The sequence below is a fragment of the Crocuta crocuta genome, unplaced genomic scaffold (assembly GCF_008692635.1).
Source record: "Crocuta crocuta isolate KB4526 unplaced genomic scaffold, BGI_CrCroc_1.0 scaffold219, whole genome shotgun sequence".
Taxonomy (NCBI): Eukaryota; Metazoa; Chordata; class Mammalia; order Carnivora; family Hyaenidae; genus Crocuta; species Crocuta crocuta.
In genome coordinates, this window is record NW_027551572.1 from 4,080,820 (window position 1) to 4,093,700 (window position 12,881).

A 12,881-nucleotide genomic window follows, 5' to 3' on the forward strand; every position below is an offset into this window, starting at 1 on the left:
CTTGTCTCCTGTCTGTGTCAAATCTCCCTCTGCCCGACTCTTACAAAGGCACTTATGATTGGATTTAGGGTCACCTGGATGACCCAAGATGAGTTCCTTGTCTCAACATCCTTAGTGTAATTACATCTGCAAAGACCCTTTTTCCAATTAAGGTGACATTGACTGGTTGCAGAGAGTAGAATATGGACATGTTTTTGCAGGGGTCACCATTCCACTTATACATCATCCAAGTGTAAATCCCTACGCGCTGTATTTTGCTTTGCCTTTATTTTGTCTTTTAGGTTTCTTAATTGATAGGTTCCCCATCCATTTCTCTCTTTTTTTTTCATGACCTTATAATTTATTGGCTAAAGAAGTTAGATCATTTATTTTGCTTTCCCAAAGCTGGGGGGGAGTTGTATTGATTGCATTCCTGTTGTGTAGTTCAGCATATTCTTCTCTGTGTTTCCTATAAGTTGGTAGTTAAATCTAGAAGCTCAATCAGGTTCTGGTTTGATTCTTTTGTCAAAACTACTTTGTAGGTGGTGGTGTGTTTGTCAAAGGACACAGAATCGCCTCCTTCTGATGTTAGCAGCCATAGGTAGTGTGTGGTGAGAAAACCACTATTTGGAGTTGCTGCCTAGGCATCTTGCTGTATGACAAGCCTGCTCGCACCCAGAATCTGGATATTCATTTGTTTCTTTGTTTATGGAATTTTATTTTTTATTGAAATATAATTGACACACAATATTGTATTAGTTTCTGGTGCACATTCTCGTGAGTTGATGTTTTTATACATTAGGAAATGATCCTACAATAAGCCTAGTCACCATCTGTCATCATACAAAGTTATTACAATATTATTGACTCTATTCCCTATAGTGTACATCACATGCCAGAGTCTGGATATTTACGTAAGGACTGGCGCTTAGGATTCCCACCCAGACTCCTGCTTTGCTTTTCCCTGGGCACCTTTTAAAAATAACCACTTGGAGTGGAGCCTGGGAAACGTTAGTGGCCTCCTCTCCAAACACCTTATAAGTAATAAGGGCTTGCTACCCTGTTCTCTATCCCCTTCTCGCTCTTGCCCTAGGGCAGAAGACTGCCTCTGCCCTGGCTCATTGCACACTCCCCTCTTCCCCCACCCCTAGTTTCTGGCATTTGTAATAATCTTGTGACTTTACTTCTTTTGTGTGAGTGTATTGAAACTGTGGCTTCATCATAATGACCCTGGGGCTTCCACTTTCCCCAAATGGGAGCTCCGATGCAGAGGGAGCTACCTGCTGTGGGGGTGGCATCCGCCTTCTCATTCAGCAGGACATATCTGCATATTCTTTTTATCTATCTTACATTTTATCTTTTATCTTTTTTAAAAATTCATTTATTTTTTTATTTACATCCAAGTTAGTTACCGTATAGTGCAACAATGATTTCAGGAGTAGATTCCTTAATGTTCCTTACCCATTTAGCCCATCCCCCCTCCCACAACCCCTCCAGAAACCCTCTGTTTGTTCTCCATATTTAAGAGTCTGTTATGTTTTGTCCCCTCCCTTTTTTTTTTTCCAGTTTTCAAATGTTTATTTATTTTTGAGAGAGAGAGAGAGAGAGAGCAGGGGAGGGTCAGAGAGAGAGACACACACACAGAATCCGAAGCAAGCTCCAGACTCTGAGCTGTCAGCACAGAGCCCAACGTGGGGCTCGAACCCACGAACTGTGAGATCATGACCTGAGCTCAAGTCGGCCACTTAACCGACTGAGCCACCCAGGCGCACCCCCTCCCTATTTTTGTATTATTTTTGCTTCCCTTCCCTTATGTTCATCTGTTTTGTATCTTAAAGTCCTCATATGAGTGAAGTCATGTGATATTTGTCTTTCTCTGACTGACTAATTTCGCTTAGCATAATACCCTCTAGTTCTCTCCACACAGTTGCAAATGGCATGATTTCATCCTTTTTGATTGCTGAGTAATACTCCATTGTATAGATATACCACATCTTTATCCATTCGTCCATTGATGGACATTTGGGCTCTTTCCATACTTTGGCTCTTATCAATAGTGCTATTATAAACATTGGGGTGCATGTGCCCCTTCAAAACAGCATACCTGTATCCCTTGGATAAATACTTAGTAGTGCAATTGCTGGGTTGCAGGGCAGTTCTATTTTTAATGTTTTGAGGAACCTCCATACTGTTTTCCAGAGTGGCTGCACCAGTTTGCATTCCCACCAGGAGTGCAAAAGAGATCCTCTTTCTCTGCATCCTCGCCAACACCTGTTGTTGCCTGAGTTAAAAATGCTAGCCATTCTGACAGGTGTGAGGTGATATCTCAGTGTGGTTTTGATATGTATTTTCCCGATGATGAGTGATGTTGAGCATTTTTTCATGTGTCAGTTGGCCATCTGGATGTCTTCTTTGGAGAAGTGTCTCTTCATGTCTTTTGCCTATCTCTTCACTGGATTATTTGTTTTTTGGGTGTTGAGTTTGATAAGTTCTTTATAGACTTTGGATATGCATATTCTTAATACACCAGCCAAGGGCCCCCTGACACAGGTACTCAGTATGTAGGTATTTAATTCATTAGAGACTGCCAAATGGTGATTTATAATGCTATAATCTTTTTGGATGTATTTGTTGAAATACTTCTGTAAAGAGAAACTTTTCTTCATTTACTATTTGCTTACCCAGAGGTATAAGAAAGGTAGGATAAATGCTTGGTTCTTACCTTTATGTACCATTTTGCAAAATAAACAGCATCCTTCAAAGGTGATTTATTAGAAAGAATTATTGGATTTTTAAAAACCATTATGAGCTAATAGATTTAAACGTTTGTCACTTTTCAGTCCATTGTGGTAACTCTCATTGAAGCTCAATTTATTCCATCTTGAACCAGTGGAAGGCTCTGCAAATGGCTTTCCAGTTCCTTTTGGCACAGTCCCAGTAGTTTTTAAAAGCTTCTTTGCTACCTGGTGTGACAATATACTCCTGGCTCATCGTCTACATCTCCTGCCTCAAATCTGGAATCTGACATTTCTCCGAGGAGCCCTGGTTTCTTTTACTGAAAAATGATCTCAAGACCATAGTCTTGGGCACTGGGGATATTTATTGCTACTAGATAGTTAATTGTTTCTAACTCTAAAATTAAAATACATAATAACAGCTACAACACACAAGAGGAGAGGGGTAATTAGAATTAAAGTTTTCTAAGGTCCTAGCATTGTCAGGGAAGGGCTAAAAACACCACAGGGTGTTTACCTAACCTCTTCTAACAGCTGTAGCCCCATTTTCCCACAGAAAGTGTTCTGGTTCTCAGAGTTACCTGGGCTAATAGAATTAGAATATCACATTACGGTTCATTTGCTTTATCCCACATCTTAACACACACATACACCATTCTCAGAATAACAGTATGTTTTTCCCTCAGAATAACAGTATTTTTTTAAAAAATTTTTTAATGTTTTATTTATTTCTGGGGGAGAGAGAGACAGCATGAACAGGGGAGGGTCAGAGAGAGAGGGAGATACAGAATCCGAAACAGACTCCAGGCTCTGAGCTAGCTGTCAGCACAGAGCTCGATGCGGGGCTCGAACCCACGAACCGTGAGATCATGACCTGAGCTGAAGTCAGACGCTCAACCCACTAAGCCACCCAGGCGCCCCCAGAATAACAGTATTAACATACAGTTTGGGAATGAATTTTCAGTAATTTGGGGCTTCTTCAAAATCCCAAACAGAAAGCAGATGCAGAGGTAAGGTTGAAACTGGCTCCCTACCACCTGGGACTTTGTGGGTTTTAGTCAGACAGAAGGAAAGGATGGTAAGGAATTCCAGCCATGAACTCTAAACATGCATAAAAAGTAGGAACATTTTAGAGGATTTTGTTCTTTGTAATTAAAAAAAATTTTTTTTTCTTAAACAATCTCTTTACCCAACGTGGGGCTTGAACTTACGACTCCCTAGATCAAGAGTCACATGTTCTACCAACTAAGCCAGCCAGGGTCCCTCAATTCTTCATAATTTTTGAAGATCTTTGAAACAGTCTTTGTTAGACCTTTCCTCTGCTTTTCCATCCTCCAATTTCTAGCAGACAACATTTATGCTCAGGGACCCAGCCGACAGCATATGGGGGAACTCTTCCAGATAACAATTCTCCCTTGTCAACGTGTAAAAGTATTTTCAACATTTTTAAAAGTTTATTAATTTATTTTGAGAGAAAGAGAGGGTGTGAGTAGGGGAGGGGCAGAGAGAAAGGAAGAGAGAGCATCTCAAGCTGGCTCCAGGCCTAGTGCAGAGCCCAAAGTGGGGCTTGATCTCATGACTGAGAGATTATGACCTGAGCCAAAATTAGGAGTCAGACACTTAACCAACTGAGCCACCCAGGCACCCCTCAACTGTTTTTAAGAAAATATAGACACCCGGGGCGCCTGGGTGGCTCAGTCGGTTAAGCATCCCACTTCGGCTCAGGTCATGATCTCACTGTTCATGGGTTCGAGCCCTGTGTCGGGCTCTGTGCTGAGAGCCAGTTCAGAGCCTGGAGCCTGTTTCGGGTTCTGTGTCTCCCTCTCTCTCTGACTCTCCCTTGTTCATGCTGCCTCTCTCTCTCTCTCTCTCTCTCCTCTCTCTCAGAATTAATAAAAAAGAGCATAAAAAAAAGAAAATATAGACACCCAAAGTTATTGGCTTAAAAATTTATATATTCTCTTTTTCACCTCTCCTTTTAAAAGAAATGAGGAAGACAAAGTGAAGGAGTCCATAACCTTTGTGTCCTTAAACAAGAAGAGGCTTATCTAAGAAGGTTTGAGCCAGGAATTCACAGTTTAGAAGCCCCATGTATCCAAGCATTTATGTAGCCACACCCAAATCATAACACACACTTGGTTATGAAATTACTGGAAAGTTTAAACCAAACTTGCAGCCAATGTGAATTATCTTTATTCACACAGCTTCAGTCTTCAGGTACATTTTGTGGCTTTGGGTTTCCTATTTGAGATTTTCATCTTGTATACCTGTAATATTTTGACAAGTAGTCTTAACTGGGTGTCTCTCCCTAGTGACGTACGCTGTGAATCTCTGTGTTTTCATTCTACAAGTCATAAATAAAGACGTTCTTGACCATTGCAAAGGATGAGCTGAAGCTTTGAAATGTTTTTTAATGAGGAAGCTCAACATTTTATGAGAAAATGTAACAAAACATCTGTCGAAGTAGCACAGCATCCTGTCTCATAAATCCAGGATTGGAAACTTTCTCATCAGGCTCTTTTCTTTTCTCCCCGCTTCCTGTCTATAAAAACCTAAACATTTAGAAGAGTTTAAGATGAGGGAAAGGATAGCACCCAACCCAGTTCTCCAGTGGTACATTTCTGAAGGTAACCAAGAAAAATGTATCAAAATTGCAAATGAAAAATCCTTTTGAACCGGAAGGGAATTTTATTAGTGTGGGGACACTTCTCATCTCTTGATGCGTCCTTCCAAACAGAAGCAGTGCTGCTAGTTTAATATCCTTGGATTACCTTGCTTCTACCTAGGGAAGGGGAGATGATTTTCCTAATTATTAAGTTTATAAAGAATAAACTGGCAGGGCACCTGGCTGGCTCAGTCAGAAGAGCACGCAACTCTTGATCTTGGAGTTGTGAGTTCAAGGCCCAAGTTGGTTGTAGAGATGACTAAATAAATAAATAAAGTTTAAATAAAAAAGAATAAACTGGGAAGTCTCCACTTAACCTCTCTTCTTCCTAAAACTTGTACAGGGAGGCCTATAGTTGATCAACATTGATTTGATTACATGGAAAGAGATTAAGAAGTAGGAAGCCCCCTTACCTACAAATGTAAGCCACATTCCTCAACATCAGTTTTTATCAGTAATAAAGGTCATAGTTTGGTCCTGCCTAAATCTTTGAGTACCTAAACGAAATTTTCAAATAAATACAATAAAAACATAGGTCCATGAATAGTTGCACCATATGGTAAGTTTCATCATAAAAAGCTATCTACTTAGTCTCTTAGTTCAGAAACTACTCATGGAGAGCCTCCTCTGTGCCAGACTCTGCTCTCAACTCCGAAAACAGAGGGGAGCAAGACACTGTCCCTGCTCTTAGTAGTGTTTCCTCTCACAGGGCATGCAGACAATAAACAAACAGGCAGACAATTTTAAAAAGTGATAGTGCTAGAATCAAACTTATAAATACAGAGACCAAACTGGTGGCTGTCAGAGGGAAGGGGGTGGTGGGCATAAGCAAAATGGGTGAGGGTGAGTGGGAGGTATAGGCTCCAGCTATGGCTTGAATAAGTCACGAGAATAAAAAGTACAGCATATAGGTAATGATATTGTAATAGCCTATGGTGATGGATAGTAGCTGCGTTTGTGGTGAGCATAGCACAATGTATAAACTTGTCCAATCACCATGTTGTACACCTGAAACTAAAGTAACAGTGTGTATCAACTATATTCAGTGAAACATATTTAAATGATAGTGTAAAAGAAAATAAACAGAGCTAAGAAGATAGAGTTGCTAAATTGGGAGAGGAAAAGTGATGATTTTTGCTACTAGGAGTGGGGCTGATAAACACATGTAGTGTGCCGCTCTGTGCCGGGCACTTTTTCTGGGCAGTGGGCACAAAGTAGTAACCATGGAGGATACCATCCCTGCAGAATGAGAAACATTTTCAAACCGTGTCTGATAAGGGAGCATTCTGTTGATGCAGACTGACAATAAATGATCAAATCGATATTTAAATTTGCAGAATCAAATTTACCACGATACCATAACAAACTGCTTAAGCTGCAGGTCTCACAAAACCTGTATGTACCCATAATAAGGTACCAGATGCTCTGGCATAAAAACAGACACATAGACCAAGGGTATAGAACCAAAAACCCAGGGGCACCTGGCTGGCTCAGCCAGTAGAACATGCTATTCTTGATCTCAGGATTGGGAGTTCAAACCCCAGGTTGGGCATAGACAGTACTTTAAAAAAAAAAATTCAAAAGCCAGAAATAAAACCAAGCAAATCTTTGGCAGGGAGCCAAGCACACTCAAGGAAGGAAAGATAGGCACTTCAATAAATGGTACTGGGAAAATCTGGTTATTCACATGTAAAAAAATGAAACTGGATCCTTATCTTAGACCACTGACAAAAATTATCTTGAAATGGATTAAAGATTTAAATGTAGGGCTGCCTGGGTAGCTTAGCTGCTTAAGCATTTGACTTTGATTCAGGCCATGATCTGCTCGTTCATGAGTTCGAGCCCCACATCTGGCTCTGTGCTGACAGCTCAGAGCCTGGAGCCTGCTTCGGATTCTGTGTCTCCCTCTCTCTCTCTGGCCCTCCTCAGCTCACGCTCTGTCTGTCTCTTTCTCTCAAAGATAAACATTTAAAAATTTTAAAAATAATTAAGTGTAATACCTGAAACCATAAAATTCCCAGAAGAATACAAAGGAAAAAAGCTCCCTGACATTGGTCTTGGCACCAGTTTTTTGGATATGACACCAAAAGCATAAATAGCAAAACCAAAAATAAACAAATTGGACTACATGAAACTAGAAAGCTTCTGCACAGCAAAAGAAACAGTTAACAAAATGAAAAGATAACCTGCAGAATGAGAAACATTTTCAAACCATGTCTGATAAGGGAGCTCATACAACTCAACAGAAAAAAAATGGAAACAATCCAATTTAAAAATGGACAAAGAACCATTTCTGAATACACGTTTGTCCAAAGAAGAAACCTGAATGGCCAAGAGATACCTGAAAAGATGCTCAGCATCAATAATCACTGGGAAATGCAAATCAAAACCATAATGAGATATCACCCCATGCCTGTTAGAATGGCTAGCATCGAACAGACAAGAGGTAACAAGGGCTGGCGAGGATGTGGGGGTAAATGGAACCCTGGTGCACTATTGGTGGGATTGTAAATTGGTAGAGCCGCTGTGGAAAACCGCATGGAAGTTCTTCAAAACTGTAACGCTATAAAATGATCCAGCAAGCCCACTTCAAATCCCAAAAGAAAGGAAAACGCTGTGTCAAAGACATATCTGCACCCCAATATTCATAGCAGCGTTATTTACAATAGCCAAGACATAGAAATAACCAGTGTCCATCATGAGATGAATGGATATAGAAAATGTAGTATATATATTATTCGGCCATAAAAAAGAAGGAAATCCTGCAATACGGATAGAACTTGAGGGCATTAAGCTAAGTGAAACAAATCAGACAGAGACAAATACTATATGATCTCATTATATGTGGAATCTAAACAAACAAACAAACAAACAACCCCCCCCCCAAAACAAACTCCTAGAAAAAGAGGTCAGATTTGTGGCTACCAGAGATCAGGAGTGGGTGGATTGTGGGATGAAGATGATCAAAAGGTACAAATTTCCAGTTATAAGGTAAATAAGTACTAGGGGTATAATGTACAACATGATGCTCATTAGCATTGCTGTATGATATGTTGGAAAGTTGCTAAGAGTAAGTACTAAGAGATCTTTCCACAAAGAAAAAAACGTGTTTTTCCTCTATTTTGTATCTGCATGAGATCATGGGTGTTAATTAAACTTCTTTGGCAATCATTTCATGATATATATAAGTAAAATCATTATACTGTGTACCTTAAATTTGTACAGTGCTGTTTGTCAATTATGTCTCAATAAAACACGCAAAAAAAAAGATATCAGGTGGTGATCAATGTTATGTAAAACAAGTCAGGATAAAGTAGATGGAGTGGGGTCATTGTGAGGGAATACTGTTTATATAGGGTGGACGGCAAAGGCCTCTGATAAGATATTTGTGCTTGAGGACTAAAGGAAAACCCAAACCTTGGAAACAGCAAATGCAAAGACCCTGAGGCATGTATACTGTGTGATCTTCTGTATATCTGTTATCCAAAAGGATTTAGCCTAGGCTTAGTTCATTCTTTCAGAATATTTTACATTTACAGGATCAAGGAACAATTATACTAATAAACGCATATACTCATTGAGCAATCAATAAGAGATGCAGAGGGTGAATTTCATGAAAACAGTTTCATTTTCTGCAAACCAATTTGCAATTTTGGACTGTACAAAGTCTATTGGCTGACTCACATGTTCATTCACAGTCTTCCACGATGATACTCCTAAAATCCTAAAATGATTAATTAAATTCTCTATATTTCTAGCAGTGGCCCTTTCTAGTGCTCTGACTCTAAGAGCCAGAATAAATCTCTTTACATCTTCTGTGAGTCTCCCAAAGTTTACTTTATCCAGAGACAAAGGAGAAAGAATCCTTCAAGTTGGTAGCTCTTAGCTCTGTTTTTAGAGTAAACATAACCATTTAATGAAAACAGACAATGTGCGTGCACTGAGTGTTATTTTAAGGGAATCAACAGAGAAGGGAGGGATGGGGGAAAACCAGAAGAGATCAAAAGGTTATTAAACAACCCGGAATTAGTAATAATAAGCTTTTGAAAGAGCTTCAAGCCAGTGTATCCTGTTTTTTTCCTGTCTACCTTCAATAAAGAAATGGTCTTTAGAGAGAGGATAAATTTAACTAGACTCCAAGCTTTCCTGAAGCAGAAGGCAGAGCCTGTTTTGTTTACTTTTGTGTCTTCAGGGACAAGCACATGGTAGGCTCACTGTATATTTATGGAATTAATAATTAATGTTTAACTGAACAGTAGCAACCATAATTTTTCTACACTGCCTGGTGACACTTGGATTCAATCTTACATACGGATTTCTTATTTTTCCAAGGCCTGCCCACAAAAATACCTCAAGAAGATGAAGTGGAGAACTTTCAGCCCTGACCCTGTAGTCACGGAAAATGGGAGACTACCTGACTGCGGGCCCCACAAGCGTTTCCAGGCCCAGAACATGCAAGTTGGGCCTAGATGGCTTGGCTCACTGAGCCTCAGAATGATCACTTTCCATGGTAGGCTAAGCTGCTTCTGAGCTGCTGTAGTTGGGAATATAGAAAGCCGGGAGTCTGTCATTCTGTGTTCCTTTGCCCCGGAGGCTATCCCAGTCTGCAGAATTGCCAAGAGATGCAAACTGTGGGTACGCTCTGAGAGATACGTGGGAGGCAGTGGGAAGCCACATTCATCCTCCTGCATCTGTATTTTATTTATATCCTTTGCTCTGCCTGTTAGCTCTTTTAGAACTAAATCAAAGTAATATCAACTTGAAGAAAAGCTGAGTCTTTTTTCTCTCCGTTCCCCAAACCTAGACCAAATCCCATGGTCTAGTTTTGAGCTCTAGCTCTGTTTATGGGAAGCATATTTAATAAAAGATGACAATTTGTGCACAGTATTATTTTAAGAGAAGCTAGAAATATGTGCTCCAGCCCTCGAAGAGATACCTTTCTATTAAGGGACACAAAAAATATAAAAACTATTCCCATCAAAAGCAATGTTAAAGCTACAGGTTCTAAGAACTATAATGAACCGTAGGACATTCACTCAATTTGATGTAATAGTATAGAAATCTGCCTTTTCAAATTAGTTATATTTTTTTACAGAATTTTAAAACATAGTAAAAGATTGTCCAGTATGGAATTATTTAATTTATTTAAACTAGACCTCTTGTATGAGTATACCACAATACCATACACTTCTACCCCAGACTCCAATATTCCTTTGGGCTTGGGATAGAAGTCCAGGGTACTCATCCTGTCAGTGGTGTATGCAATGACTCCTCAGTCACCTTGGCTTGGATGTGGTATGAGGAGTCTCATGGAAACGAGGCCCAGAGCCTCTTGGCCTTTCAGGGATAGGAGGGTGGAGGGTTAGTGTGTACTCTGCACTGGGAAGAAGTATCATTGAGCTTTGAAAGCTCCAGGCTTTATACTGAGTGAACCCTAGTGTATTGGTCCTAGTTATGATGTAGTATCCTTCAAGAGATGTCAGAAACACTTATGTGTGGGCTCTGTTAAGGTACAAGGGCCAGAACAAAGATTTCAAGCCTTAATTCATATACAAAAACAATAAGAAGTGTTATAATTGGGGACACGTGGGGTACTATGGCAGCATAGACGAGGGACAACTTCCCCCCCCAAAATAGTGTCTGGCTAATGAATGCAGAAGAAATGATGGACTAATCACCATTTTGCCATCGGAATGGAATAATGGATCTAGTCAATGATCAACAACAGCTGCTAAAATCATTAGTTGAGAAGCTGATGGGAAACTTTATGATGCTGGATAAGACAATACTTGGGCCTAGTGATTAATTTTTAAAGTTTATTTATTTTTGAGAGAGAGAAAGAGAGAGAGACAGAGAGAGAGAGAGAGAACCTGATCTGGGGAGGGGCAGAGAGAGAGAGGGAGACACAGAATCTGAAGCAGGTTCCAGGCTCCGAGCTGTCAGCACAGAGCCTGATGCAGGGCCTGAACCCACGAACTGTGAGATCATGACTTGAGCTGAAGTTGGATGCTCAACCGATGAGCTACCCTGGTGCCCCACAGTGATTAATTTTAACATTCCAAAAAGGAGACTAATAGACCGTACATATCTCCTGATATGATGCAATAAGAGCACAGGATCACCTGTGGAATGTTCCTCCCAAAGTTTCTAGCCAGAATCTTATCAAGCCTCTAGACCTAATTTTCAGTTTATAGGAAATACAGGGAGCAGAGGAACATTTTAAATAACACCCAGGATATGATCAGCCAAACCTAGAATGTAGCACATTCTATAGGGAAATGACTTGATTTCATCAACAAATAAATGGTGAGGAAAACTAAAGGAAAGAACATATAGATTAAAATAAATTTAAGAGGCATATCAACAATGCATTATGTGGATAGCATTTGGATCCTGATTTGAATAAAGGAACTGAAAATATACTTATGAGGCAATCAAGGAAATTTGAGTACTGACTGCCTATTGATGATACTGAATCATTTTTATTAAATTTACTTTTTGAGTATAATAATGGTCAAGATGGCTATTTTTCATTCCTTATTCTTTTTTTTTATTTTTTTTAAACTTTTTTTTTAATGTTTTTTATTTATTTCTAGGGGGGAGAGAGAGAGAGAGAGAGAGACAGCGTGAGTGGGGGAGGGTCAGAGAGAGAGGGAGTCACAGACTCTGAAACAGGCTCCAGGCTCTGAGCTGGCAGTCAGCACAGAGCCCGACGCGGGGCTCGAACCCACGAACCGTGAGATCATGACCCAAGCAAAAGTTGGACGCTTAACCGACTAAGCCACCCAGGTGCCCCTTTCATTCCTTATTCTTAAAGATACAGATGTAAGACTTTATGGATGACATCATTATGCCTGCCATTTGCTCTACAACAGGCTGATGAGGGTTTAGGGAAAGTGTGTGGCATACAGATAAAGCAAAAGTGATCATATGCTGATAAATGTAGAAACTGGATGGTGGGTATTTGGGGAGTTATTATACTATACTTTTCTACTTTTGGAGCATTCTTGAAAATTTCTGTGATAAAAATTAAAACAAACAAAACAAAAAACACGCAACCCTCTTAGCTCCCTTCCTGTAAATTCTTTCCAAAGCCTACCATCCATTTAGTAGTAACATCTTTACAAAATAAGGCTTCATCTATGTATTTCTTTCATTGGGGTCCCTTAATTCTCCTAAAATTCCCTATGGTTCTTCTGAATTAATTTATTACTTCAGTTCTGTTTTTGAATGAGAAAGATAGAACTTTTCCCTGGGATTTTTCTAACTGCCCAGTTATGCTCCCCAACGTGGGGATTAGAGCAGCCTTCTCAGTGGGAGGTGCTGCCCCCAAAGCGTGATTTCTTTCAGCTTGTGTGTTAAGATCCCCCAGACCTTCCTGTGCTGCTCCCAGTCTCCACAAGGCTTTTTTGGGAGACCTCTGCATAAGAGGGAATTTCTTAAAGTAGCCTTGCTTCTGGAATGATTTTCTACCACTTTGCTGCCCAAGTTGTGTGGGTCAG